The sequence below is a fragment of the Beta vulgaris genome, chromosome 5, assembly GCF_026745355.1.
Source record: "Beta vulgaris subsp. vulgaris cultivar EL10 chromosome 5, EL10.2, whole genome shotgun sequence".
Taxonomy (NCBI): domain Eukaryota; kingdom Viridiplantae; phylum Streptophyta; class Magnoliopsida; order Caryophyllales; family Amaranthaceae; genus Beta; species Beta vulgaris.
In genome coordinates, this window is record NC_079206.1 from 31791554 (window position 1) to 31804822 (window position 13269).

General features: G+C 33.6%; 1 non-coding gene across 1 annotated transcript; it reads left to right on the top strand.

Moving 5' to 3' along the window:
* The first annotated feature begins 6842 nt into the window (after positions 1–6842).
* Positions 6843–8564, top strand: LOC109134914 (uncharacterized). The gene is made up of 3 exons (XR_007273937.2): positions 6843–7061; positions 7890–8057; positions 8446–8564. It is a non-coding gene; the product is annotated as an uncharacterized LOC109134914 (transcript).
* The last annotated feature ends 4705 nt before the right edge of the window (positions 8565–13269 follow it).

Sequence of the window (13269 nt, forward strand, 5' to 3'; positions counted from 1 at the left end):
GCAACAATTACAGGTTACTAAATCTCCCTTGCAGTCTCTCCCAGGATGGTTTTTGTCACAAGACTTGCAGTGGTGCACTCTCTCATGTTTTCCCTTGCGACTATCCTGGTTATTCTTCCCCTGGAAACTCCCATTACCATTCCGGTTTTTCTTGAAATTTCCTTGGTTTCTTCCAGCACTAACATCTTTCCTCTTCTCACCAACTATCCCAATCTTCTTATCTCTCCTTGATTGCAACCTATAGATATGTGAAGCTCTCCCGTACACCACATATAAAGATGTAAAGGTCTCACCTCCTAGTCCCAACTAAATTTCATCAGTCAACCCTTGTTCGAACCTCTGAGCCTTAAGCTCCTCAGTAGCTACAACCTCAGGTGCAAACCTAAACAGGGCTATGAATTTGCTATAGTATTCAGAAATGGTCATACTACCCATCCTAAGGTTGATGAACTCTTGAGCTTTTTGTTTTCTCATGAAGGCAGGGTAAAACTTTCCCCTCAAAACAACCACAAAGGCTTCCCAATTGAATCCCTCAACATCACTCAATCTAGCATCATTTTCTCTCCACCAAAGGTCAGCCTCATCCTTTAAATATAACACAGCATGACCTACTCTCATATTAGCAGGGCAGTTCACTACCTCAAATAGCTTTTCAAATTCCCTAATCCAATTCTCTAGGAAGGTAGGGTCAGATTGTCCCTTAAAGTAGGGTGGTTTCACTTTGGCTAGTCTTTCGAACATCTCTCCAGCAGTCTCAGGATGCTCAACCTTTTCCTGAGTCAGTTTCTCTGCCAAGAGGCGAATAGCATCAGCTAGCTCAGTATTGTTAGCCATTCTACTCCGGGACCTGAAAGTAATATAACTCTACTTAGGTTCCAAAATAACTTACATAGTAATCTGATAAGGCAACATTTGATTTGATCATTAAAGATCGCATCAACAAACAATTCCACTAAGTTCCAACATGAAGTGTTCTCTAATAATCACATAATTGTTCACGTAAAATATATTCATATCAACATGAAGTAGGAAATTGAGCAAGTAAAAAAAGATGCTCACATAATGAAAATTTAAATAAAAAAAAATATTCCCATCACGTGCCCAAAATAATTTCTTACTCACTCAAGTAAGGTAAATAATATCTTTATTCTTCCATAAAAGGGAAAAAATATAAAATAAAAATAACATAATAGTATCTATATTTTTCCTAAAATGATAACTCTATAAAACACCTTTGTCCTTGTTGGCACACATCCAACATTATTCCTATAACTAATATCTTATGTATATCTATATGAAAAAAAAGTATATAAGTATATATATATATATAACCTATGACACTACATTGCCATCTTTATCCTCATCTTCCTTATATTGTTCTGGCAGGAATGAAGCATCCTCAACATCCTCTTCTTCCCCATCCTCATCATAATCAATGAATTTACTTTGTATCCTTGATCTTCTAATGGTTATGGTATCCTCATCCTCTTCAGGTTTAGTCTCCGATTCATACCTGAAGTAAGCATGGTAAATATCTTCCCTAGTGGTGCCTCAAGCATGGTCCATTTCTAATATAATCTCATCATCACTAGGCAAACCTTTTCTTATATACTCTCTATGGTCGTTAGGTGCATGGAACTCGTCGACTTCGTCGTCGCTCAGAACGATGGGGTTAAAATAGCTCCCTAGGTTAGCAGACATGATTGAAGAGCTACAACACAATAAACCATAGTGGTTTAGCAACAAAAACAAAGGCCTGAATATATAACACTTTGCAGGCAAGAAAGTATAAATAGTTAGCAGGAAGGAAAAATATTCATGCATCATTAGCAGGAAAGTGTAATAATATAATGCATCATTACAGAAAGAAATGATAATATGCACTATGTGCAGGGAAGAAAATTAATAATGATGCTGAACTAACTTCATGATGCAGGCATATAATATTTCTATCTTATATGCCATTCCTATACTACCCATTCTCACAATGCAATACTATAAACCTTAAAGGCATGAAAAATAATGCAGCCACTTTTATAAATAACATTACTTAAGTGTCTGAAAAAAAAAATTCGAATAATATAAAAAAAAAATCGACTCCACCATAATAAAAAAAAATTCGGACTTAATATTCGAAAAAAAAAAGTTTCGAACTCTTGTATTTTCCAAAAAAAAAAAATTTCGAACTATGTATTCCGGAAAAAAAATTTCGAACCTCATGATTTCCGAAAAAAATATTTTCGGTTTTAAAAAAAAGCAGTCTAAAAAAAATGTACTCTATGTCTAAGTTTTCGAAATGAATACGTAGGAGCAATTCTAAGGTTTCCTTCAAATACTAATAAGCTAAGTAACTTAGTAAGCTACTTAGTTAGTTAGGCGCCTATAAGTCTTTAACAAACCTAAAGCTCCTAGATACCACTTTGTAACACCCTGATAATTCTCTCTTTCTAGAAAATACTTTAATAATAAACCTTAGAGAATTACCTAGGCATTATCGCCCGTGTGATAACGTATCGGCTTACTCAGAATTTTTCAGCGGAAAACAACTTACTAAAAACCAACTTTATAAAACTCACTAAATAAAGACAAGTGTTTGAATCTTAAACACACCAACTTAAATAACCAAACCGAATAAAGATGTCCTACGAAAGAACTTAAACTATGCTAGGTATATGAATAGTCCTCCATTCCAATTCCCAATGAGATGCATCTGAACTGTAATGTCAATGCAATACTGACCCTGCTCACCAGAAGGATCATTAACAGGATCAATAGGCAAAGCCATGATCACACACACAAACAAGCACGTAATCAGCAAAACTGAGTACTACATATCAGTCATAAATAATCCTAAACATGGTACTACAAAAATAACATGCAGGGATAAATAATAATATATGCATATAATAAACTGCAGATAACTTTTCCTGAACAGACTCTAAACATTATTTCTTCCTTTAAATGGAATAGTTATTGGACGAGTTGACTTATATAAAAATATGAAATATGGGAGCTACCGCATATTCCAAAAATGACCTGCGATATCGAGGAACCTTTGAACTGAAAGAGGGATGGTGATCAATCCATTTCTAGAATAACCCATGGCACGCTCACCATGCATTCCAACCCTTAGTGTCCAACTCTAGACGTGCACCAGTCTAAAGTCTATAACTTATTTTCGTTGCACTTTACATTAATTACATTTTATTACTTGTGTTGACACAACCAAGCAAATAACACATAATTAATAACCAACAGTCATAACAAAATTTCTTTATTTTCAGATTAACAAGTGATCACAACTTATCAATCAAGACTCCTTTAACTTCCTTTTTATACTTTACTAACTTACTTGTTGAACCTAGCCAAACAAAAACTTTACCTTTATATAGGTATACTTGTAACTTACCAAATAAGGTCACGGTCCTTATAAGATAATAAATAATACTCAAAGAATACATGTAATACATGATCCACTTTAACTTATATTAATTCGCTCACGAATTAATTAATAAACTAACTTAAAATGCTTGCATCAAACATTCCATACAAACATTTATAATCTGATAACATAATCACTTCTAAACTACATGCACATAGGCACATAACATGTAAAAATAAATTCTAGCATTCACATATATGAACAAACAAGTTCCTATACATGATACTAATATTAAAATACTCTTATAGCATACTTCAAACACATAGCACGTAAATAATGTACGTACCTTTTATACACTAGCCTGTAGGCCATTTTAAGTCGTTAAAAGTCTCCTACAACGTAATCTCCGCCTAGAAAATAAAGTAATGAAAATTAATAACTTGAACTAAAATTTCCAGCAGCTTTAAAACGATTAAAATCCCATGAAACACGTTTTAAAAATCGTTTTTAAGTACCATACTTACGTTATTTTAAATTCCTAGTATAGTATCACTATTCTAGCATTAAAAATCCTTAAAAACACCATAAATCATTCTTTTCTGAAATTACAGCACTTATAAAATTTAATAACCATCCTCAAAACATATAAAACGTATTTAAAATTACATACTAAACAAATCTCATACTTTATAATATATAACTTTAGTTTTTAGAAATTAAAAACCCTAAAAACTCTTATTTCTATGATTAAAACTAAAATAAACTCAACATAATAAATCTGAAATTTATGATAATAATAATCATGATAGCCGAAATTATTTACATAAAAAACAATAATTTAATTCGCAAACATGATAAACAATAATAAAATAGCATAAAAACTAGTCTTTTAATGGAATCTTAGGAAGGAAGAAAGAAAACAACCGACAACAATGGAGGGAGAAGGGCGCCGGCAGCACAGCAGCCATGAAAGAAAACCGGCAGTCTGAATTTTTAGCTCTTGAAAAGATTTGTGACGTTTCTTGTTCACAACAAGAAATGTTACTTGCAGAAGAAGAAACAAATTTTTGAGAGAGAAGGGCTGAAGAACGACACACAAGGAAGAGAGAGAGAATATCGAGTAGAGAGAGAGAGAATGAGGTGAGGGTTGAAGAAAATAATGTGTAGGGTGAAAATATTTTGGGTTTTTAGGATTTTATATAAAGGCTTTTACTTGTGAGTTAGGAAAAGATTTTAATTAATGAAACTTGATGACTAAATAAGATGGGCTATTTAAGACTTTAGTCATCAAATGACTCTTTCCCTTTTTATCACTTTTTGGACTTCCGATTCCATTAGACTTCCTTTTTAACATACCTTTAATATTTAAAACTTTTTTAAAACATGCTTAATTAAAATATTTCTAATTTATTAGCTATGAAAAATATTTCATTTGACTTTTAAAATAGTCAACCCTCTTCAAAAGTCAAATCATTTTCCAAACTCATTTGGATTTAAATACAACTACATAAATACTTAAATATATTTATAAAAATTCTTTAAAATTGTGGGGGATTACATTTATATGATCAATTGTATTTTGAATTTTAGGGTAAGGGAACTTTCGGTGAAGTTCTGTAAGAGAGAAGCTTTGAGTAAAATAAGTAAAAGTGAGAAAACTTCAAGTGAAGTTGAGAGGAACAGCTGTTAAGGGAACAATGGTTCAGGAACTTGAGTTTAGGAACTCAAGGTGTGGCTCGTGAGTAGAATTAGGTTGTAACAAAGTTTTTGGCCTAATTAGTGAAAGAGTTGAGTTTAAAAACCCTAGTGGTCGAGGTTATTTTTTCTTGTTGGGCCCAAGAAGTTTTTCCTCGTAAAAATCCTTGTGTTCCATTAGCTTGTTTATTTGTTTAAGTTTGAAATTCCGCAAAAAGTTACATCTATTTCTACACATACAATTCACCCCCCTCTTGTAGTGTTCCTAGTGAAATAACAATTGGTATCAGAGCTAGAACTCACAAAAGATAGGAAACCCTACTTAGAAAAGATCCAAGGAACAATAAATACCACGAGAAACTTGAGAAAGGTTACTCCACGCAAAGGCCTCCAATGTTCAATGGGAAGTTCTATTCCTACTGGAAGAACCAGATGAAGATATTCATCAAGGCAGAAAACTACCAGGTATGGAGAGTCATTGAAGTTGGTGATTTCGAGGTCACAACTACTAATGACAAAAATGAGGTAATTCTGAAACCCTTCTCTGAATATGACAAAGCTGATTTTGAAAAAATGGAAGTAAATGCCATGGCTGTTAAACTGTTGCATTGTGGACTTGAATCCCATGAACATAATAGGATCATGGGATGCAAATTCGCAAAGCAAATATGTGATTTACTAGAAGTAACTCACAAAGGAACTAATGAAGTCAAAAGATCTAAAATTGATTTTACTAATGAATCAATATGAATTGTTCTCCATGAAGACTAAGGAAAGCATTCAAGAGATGTTTACTCGTTTTACTAACATTATTAATGAGTTAGCTTCTCTTGGAAAGTTTATTTCATCATAGGAACAAGTTTGAAAAGTTCTTAGGAGTCTCCCTAAGGACAGATGGATGGCTAAGGTAGTCACTGCTTTACAAGAAACAAAAGATTTCACTAAGTTCAACTTGGAACAACTGGCTGGGTCACTTATGACTCATGAGGTTCACCTGGACACTAAGTATGGTGAAAGCTTCAAATCAAAATCCATTGCGCTCAAAGCAAATGATGAAGATGACTCTGACTCAGAAGAAGAGGAAGCAGCTCTCATGGTTCGAAAATTTCGAAAGATGTATAGGAACATGAAGAACGGGAACTTCAAAGGTAAAACTAAAAAGTTTTCTAACAAAGCTGCTTGTCATATATGTGGGAGTATAGATCACTTCATCAAGGAATGTCCACTTTGGGAAAATGATAAAACCAAAGAAAGGAACAAGGAACGCTTTGCTGAAAGGAACAAGGAATCCAAGGCACCCTTCTCTCTAAGGCAAACGTTCGTAAAGCAATGATAGCTGCTTGGGGAGATTCAGAGACCGAAGAGGAAGAAGAACAACAAACTGAAAAAACATCAAATCTTTGCCTCATGGCAAACATTGATGAAAAAGAAGATGAAGAAAATGTTGAGGTAAGCCAACATGGACTTGAGACAAACTTAGATTGCAAAACTAGGCCTGAAATATATGATCATCTTTATGCACAACAAGAATATGCCTTTTTAGCGTTTGAATTTAGCGTCCGATAGTACAAGTGGACGGTAAATTTAAAATTAGCGTCTGATATGTGACAGACGCAGATTAGCGTCTGCTTTCTTTTTTTTTGCGTCCGTTCTTGTACACAGACGCTAATTAGCGTCCGTTTACAAAAACGGACACTAATTAGCGTCCGTTAAGTAAATTAACGTCCGTTTTGGCCGACGCTAATTTACTGGTCTTACCAAAATCAGTCGACCAAACCGTCCAATTGTCCATAACCCTAAATAAGAAATAAAATCCTCTCACTCAATTCTCTCTCTGTTTAACTCTTCATCTCCCTCAAACTATTCATTTTCCTCAGAAAAATTGTGGTTTTGGTTATTTCTCTCGTTTAGATCTGGTATTTTGGTTATTTCTGTCTCTGAGCATCACCGCCGTCTTCAAGCATCACCGCCGCTTCTTTATCATGTATATTTTATTTTATTTTTAATTGTCGTTTGAATTTTCAGTTTTGGATTTTCAATTTTTGGATTTTCATATTTCAATTTTCGTTTTTGGATTTCCGTTTTTCAATTTTCAATTTTTTTATATCACTTTTTAAATTTTCAGTTTCTTAATTTTCGTTTTTTTGAATTTTCATTTTTGGTTTTAAATTTTCAGTTTTTGAATTATTGCTTTTTAAATTTTTAGTTTTTGAATTTTTGTTTTCAATTTTCGTTTTTGGATCTTCATTTTCGCTGTTGTTTTGGTTTGGGTTTATGGATCTGTTGTTTTGGTTTGGGTGGGTCTATTCGTGGGGTTGTTCAGGGAGGGTGGTGCTTTCCGGCTCGTGTGGGGGGTTCGAGTGGGTGGGGCTTTTGGTTCGTGGGTGGTTTGGGTTTTTGGGGTTAGGGTTTCGCATTTTGGGTTGGGTTCCCAATCACATTGTAATGTTTTGGTATCTAGAAGAGATATTTTTGATAGTTTACTCATCTTTGGTATCACCCTTCTGCTTAATATTAGCTATAGTATCTAATTCTACTTATTTGTTTATTTGCTTAAAAGTTGTTGTGATTGTTAACCATAGATTCAAGTATGACAAGGATGCTGATGACTCTTAAATGCCTGTTGATGTTCAAGGTTAAATTAATGTTATATTGATTGATTTTGATTTGGTTTTGGTTGTTTGATGATTGTTATTTGATATTTTATCAGAAGAGACTTGTGATATTATAGATGATATATTATAGAGCTAAGTCTTTAGTCCAGTGTATTCTAATTTCACGTATGTATGGCCTGAATGTTATACTTCTCCAGGATCCCAAATTGTTAGCAGCTCTGGCAGAAAGTCAAAGAAGGCAAGCCCCCTATGCTGGTGCCTTCCTTGTTAAAGATGAGGCTGATTCTGACACAGAGAAGAATATTAATGATCTTAAAGGAAAAGAACTTTTAAATTGACTGCATGAAGTTGGGACGTTGGCCCAGGTACCCTTGTTGGAATCATAATTTTCTTTCAGATGAGCAATGCCTTATGATTAACACTTTTCCTTTTACTGTATATCTACCTAAATGTCTAAAATGGCCATGCATATACATCAATAATACACCTCTACAAGGTACATATTCTAAGTCCCACCCATAAAATAGAGAAAAGGCTTTGAAAGGGAACAAAACGAAAAAGTATGCATTATATATGCTCCATCTTAATCCAGACATAATTTGGTTAAGAAATGAGACTTTCAAGCATGACTTGGGACAATATAATTAAATATCTTAGGCTTGTAATGGAGATGTTAAATTAAGATTAAATTAAGGATATAAAGGATGTTTCTTAATTTATTAACATCACTTCCTTTATGTTCTGCAAACCCAGGTCTATTTACAGGCTGCTTTATTGCACTTCTGGCTTGTTATGTCATCATGGCTCATCTAATGGGATTGTACACTAAACAATCACCTGCCACTGTTTACCTGGAAACTGTATATCCTGTCCTAAGGCAAGACATTTTTTCCCTTCCTTTTCAAATCTACAAATGATTCTTTGGTGATCATAATCTAGTGTTTCCGAATGATTTGGAGCCCTTATCATGAATGCCAGAATCATCTGGAACCATTAGCTTGATAATTAGTATGACCATCTAACAATTTTCTATAATCTATCCCATTTATTTTCTTAAACCAAAGACTGACTAATTTTAACTTATTACTGATTTACAGCATGTTCAGCTTGTTGTTCCGACACATCTTCTTGTATGGTTGCAATATTTTCACATGGAAAAAGGCGCGTATAAATTACAGCTTCATATTAGAGCTAGCTCCTACTAAAGAGCTTAAGTACAGAGAAGTGTTTTTTATCTGTACAGCTTCAATGACTGCTATTATAGAGGTGTTCATTCATTTATCCCTTGCAGCCAAAGGTTACTCTTCCATTGTTGTTCAGGCCATTCCAGGCCTTTTCTTATTGTTAATTTCTTAATTCTATACTTCTCATATACAAATTATTAGACAAAGCATTGTGTATATTTAACAGGTGCACATTTTTTAGTTGTAATACTTATTCTAGTTTCTTCTTCTTTGGTTAAAGGCAAGAACATACTTTGTTGGTTTCTTTTAGTTATTAGTAAAGCAAGTAACATGTGTTTGGCTCTAAAGACCGTCAGCATGAGCTCCGTGTAAGTTGGGTGACTTAATTCTGATAGATTTAGGTACATTGGAGTTGTGTTAACTAAATAGGTTTTCAAGACTTGGAATCAACTATAACCAAGATAAAGAAGGTGATGGGGGGCTGGGTCGTTGGTTGTGTTAGGGTTTGGGTGGGCTGGGTGGTGGGTTAGGCTGGCTCGGGTGGGGGTTGGGGCAAAATAGGTTCCAAATTTATTTAGTTATTCATTTAATTCTTGTTAATAATTGTTTTTTTTCTGATTAATTTCATTAATTTCTTTGTTTTTGTTGGGTTGCAGGGTTATGAGATTTGCGTTTGAGTTCCAGATTTGAAGTTGGTTTTGATCCATTTACCATATTTGAAGTCCGTTTTGGTTCCAGATTTTTGTTGTGGAGTTTAAAGTGTACATGTAATTATATGAGATTTGTATTAGATTTTGTTCTAAGTATACTAGAATTTAGTTCTAGAATTATTTTTTCACTTGTAAGTACATTTATTATCAATAATAATTGAATTGATTAATTGTTTGCCTTAATAAAAAATGTATGGTATTTGCATCATTCCATATCTTGTTACATTTAATATCAATTAATTAAAAGCAAGCTATTACATTTAATACTAGTTAACCGAAAGAAAAAAAAAAGAAAAAAAGAAGTGCAAATGCATACCAAAAAATAAAAGAAAGTGCAAAATCTGAGAAAACGGTCGCTAATTAGCGACTGCCAAAGAAACGGTCGCTAATTAGCGACTGCCCAGGCGGTCGCTAATTAGCGTCTGTTGGGGACGGTCGCTAATTAGCGACTGCATAGGAAACGGTCGCTAAATTCGAAATATCAGACGCTAATTTTTTAGCGTCCGCGTTGTGGACACTATTTGGAGAATTAGCGACCAAGGCTTTTGCATCAGCCATTTAGCGTCCGTTGGCAGACGCTAATATATTTAGCGTCCGATTTCGCGTTTTTAGCGTCTGATTTTTGCGGACGCTAAAGGCTGACATTTTTTTTGTGATGATGCAATTCTTGAATGTAGGGATGAATGTGAAAATCGTGAACAAACTGATCAAGCTCTTAAAGTTTGCAAAGAACATATAGAATGGTTTAAGAAAATGAGAACAGATGTTGAAACTAAATTCTTTAATTTGTTTGATAAAAATTCAAAAATCAAAGAATATTATGAGAGTGTGAAAAATGAAAATTATCTAATAAATTTAGAAATTTCACACTGAAAGGAATTTGTTCCTGTTCTAAGTTCCTTTGATATTAGATCAACCCCTTTGAAAGGATACAAATCTGAGATCGAAAATTTGAATAAAAAGAAAATTGTTTTGAAGGAACAGATCTGTAATCTTAAGAAGGAACTGGTTGTTGCAAGTAACAGAGGCAAAACGATGGCAAGTAAATCATACACTTCGTAATATATGCGGCATGCCCAGTAAAAAGCGTATATGTGGTACGCATTTTGAAAAAGATAAGAAATAAAATCTGCGTCTCATGCAGTGAAATGCGCTCGATGTAGAACAGTGCGCCAGGCGCACGTCACAGTGTGGCATAGTTTGAGGCACAATGCCACGTGTTAAGAAAAGTTGCGCCTGACGCAGCAAGGTGCGCAAGGCACAAGACTGTGCACCAGGCACAAGACTGTGCACCAGGCACAAGGTTTTTGACACGCCTTTGCCAACTTGTTTAGATCGTGTTTTAAAAGATATTCTTTTATCTTTTAATTCTGAAAATCTGATATTACGGGATAAAATCTGATTTCAACTATAAAAAAAAATATCTTTGAAAATATATATTTATTAAAACAAAATAATTATTTATTATTAAACAATTAATTGAGCTTTTCAAAGGATTGGGCTAAAAATACAATTAATTATCATGAATAATTATTTGAGCTTTAAAATAGGACTTTAACACTTTTCGAAATGGTTTTGAATGGCTTTTCAGAATGCTCTCCCATTGGGTCGGACCAATTACGACCACAATATGTTTCGTCATCGGATCCTTAAATGGGGAGACACGATTATGTGTATACAATAATGCTTAACAATATGATCTAAAACGAAAACACAAACAACTCAACAGGAACTAGCAGAGTGGGGAGGACGAGGGGGCGGCTCAGCTACAATAGGAACGACGGTGGCAATAGCGATGGCAAGAAGAGACAGAGACTAGTGGCGAGAAACACTAGTTGGCAACGAATCGTTTTGGCCGGACAAAAACGGTAGCAACACCGCCAATTCGAGACACCAGGAGCAACACAACCAGAGGAGAGAGAAAATGGAAACAACAATGCCTCTTGCTTGCGACCACGAGAAAAGAAGAGGATCCGACGAGCTTTAGCAGGGGGATTTGTAACCTCGATGACGCAGGTTAGAATGAGGTTACGGGTGAAGTTGAGGGTTTCAATTGGAGTGAGAATAGAGAGCTTAGGGTTTCAATTGACAGGAAAGAGTTGGAGTGACTAAGTGAGGCTAGTTCACCATATTTTTGCTTATTTCAGATCTAATCAGATCAGATCAGAAATAATAAGTTTCGATCAGATCAGATCATATCATGCTTATATTTAAAAACTCATTATTACTATTAATATTATTATTTACTAGTACATTTATTCAAAAGGATTATTATTGTTGCTATTGTACTTATTAATTATTAATATTGGTAATTATTATTAATCTCGTTGTTATCATTATAAATGTCATTGTTATCATTATTTTAAGTTATTTTGTTGTTATTAAATAATAAAAAAGTAAAAGCCACGTGTTAAGAACATGAGATTGGCTCAAAAATAAGAAATATATAAAATATGATAGCTCAAATTCATGACAACGAAACTACTAATTTTATATTACATTTCAAAATAAGCTAAGTACGAGATACAAATTATAAATTTAGATCCGGTATACCTCTTCCTACCGAATTCCAAATCTCTCTAGCTATTTGAAGTGGCACGTTATCCATTTCTTTCTTGCGCAAGTCATAGTTGTTTGTATATCTTATTTTATTTTATATGGAAAAAAAAGAGTTGAGTCTACCGACTTCTCAAGTGTGAAACATTTTTTTTAAGGGAAAGTGTGAAACATTTTATAAGTGCTCTTATCAATTAATGACTTGGGTTATATAATTATTTTTAGTAATAATTATTATTATTATGATTATAATTATTGTTGTTATTATAATAATAATATTAATAATAATTATTATTATTAATAAAAGTTGTGTAAAAGTTGTAATAGAAATAAAATGATAATAATAGTAAAACTAAAAATAAGATCTTATAATGTATTGCATAATAATGAATTACAAAGTAATAATATAATAATAAGATATATTTTATAAAACATAAGATCTTGTAGATCAGATCATATCATATCATATCATATCAAATCAATAAGAAAAAATATGTTCAGATCATATCAGATAAGTTCAGATCAGAAAATTTCAGGTGAACTAAGCGTAGCCTGAGTGAAGAGAGCTTATAGTTTGAATAGGGTTTAAATAAGAGAGTTGCAGTTGGGACGTTTTGTTATTTTCGAACTGATTAGTTTGTGGGCTCATCGCTCAATATATCAAACATTAACTGATACGGGTATTGGAACTAATCATTTGACAAAATGGAGTGGATCCTTTTTGTCAACTGATCTTGTTCAATACTCCACTAGATTAGTTAATTCACCCTTTTTTTTTTGTGCAAAAAGAATTACTAAACTGATGCGGTTTTGGGTATAACCAGATCACTTATATTGCATCATATAAGCTTTTCTCCACTCGTGGTAGGCGCACATCTCTACATGACACACAGAGCCAGATGTCAAACGCATATTGGTGCGCCTCACGTGGCACAACCAATGCGTTGCGTTCACGTGGCGCGCTAGACACACCGTCTGCGTCAGACACACTTATATCCTTTTTTTTCGACGCATTTTTTTATGATTTTCTTTTATCATTTTAAATCCAAAAATTATTTACGAGATAAAACTTGATTTTAATTTTAAAATATCATTGAAAACTTTTGTTTATCTATGAAAATATTTAT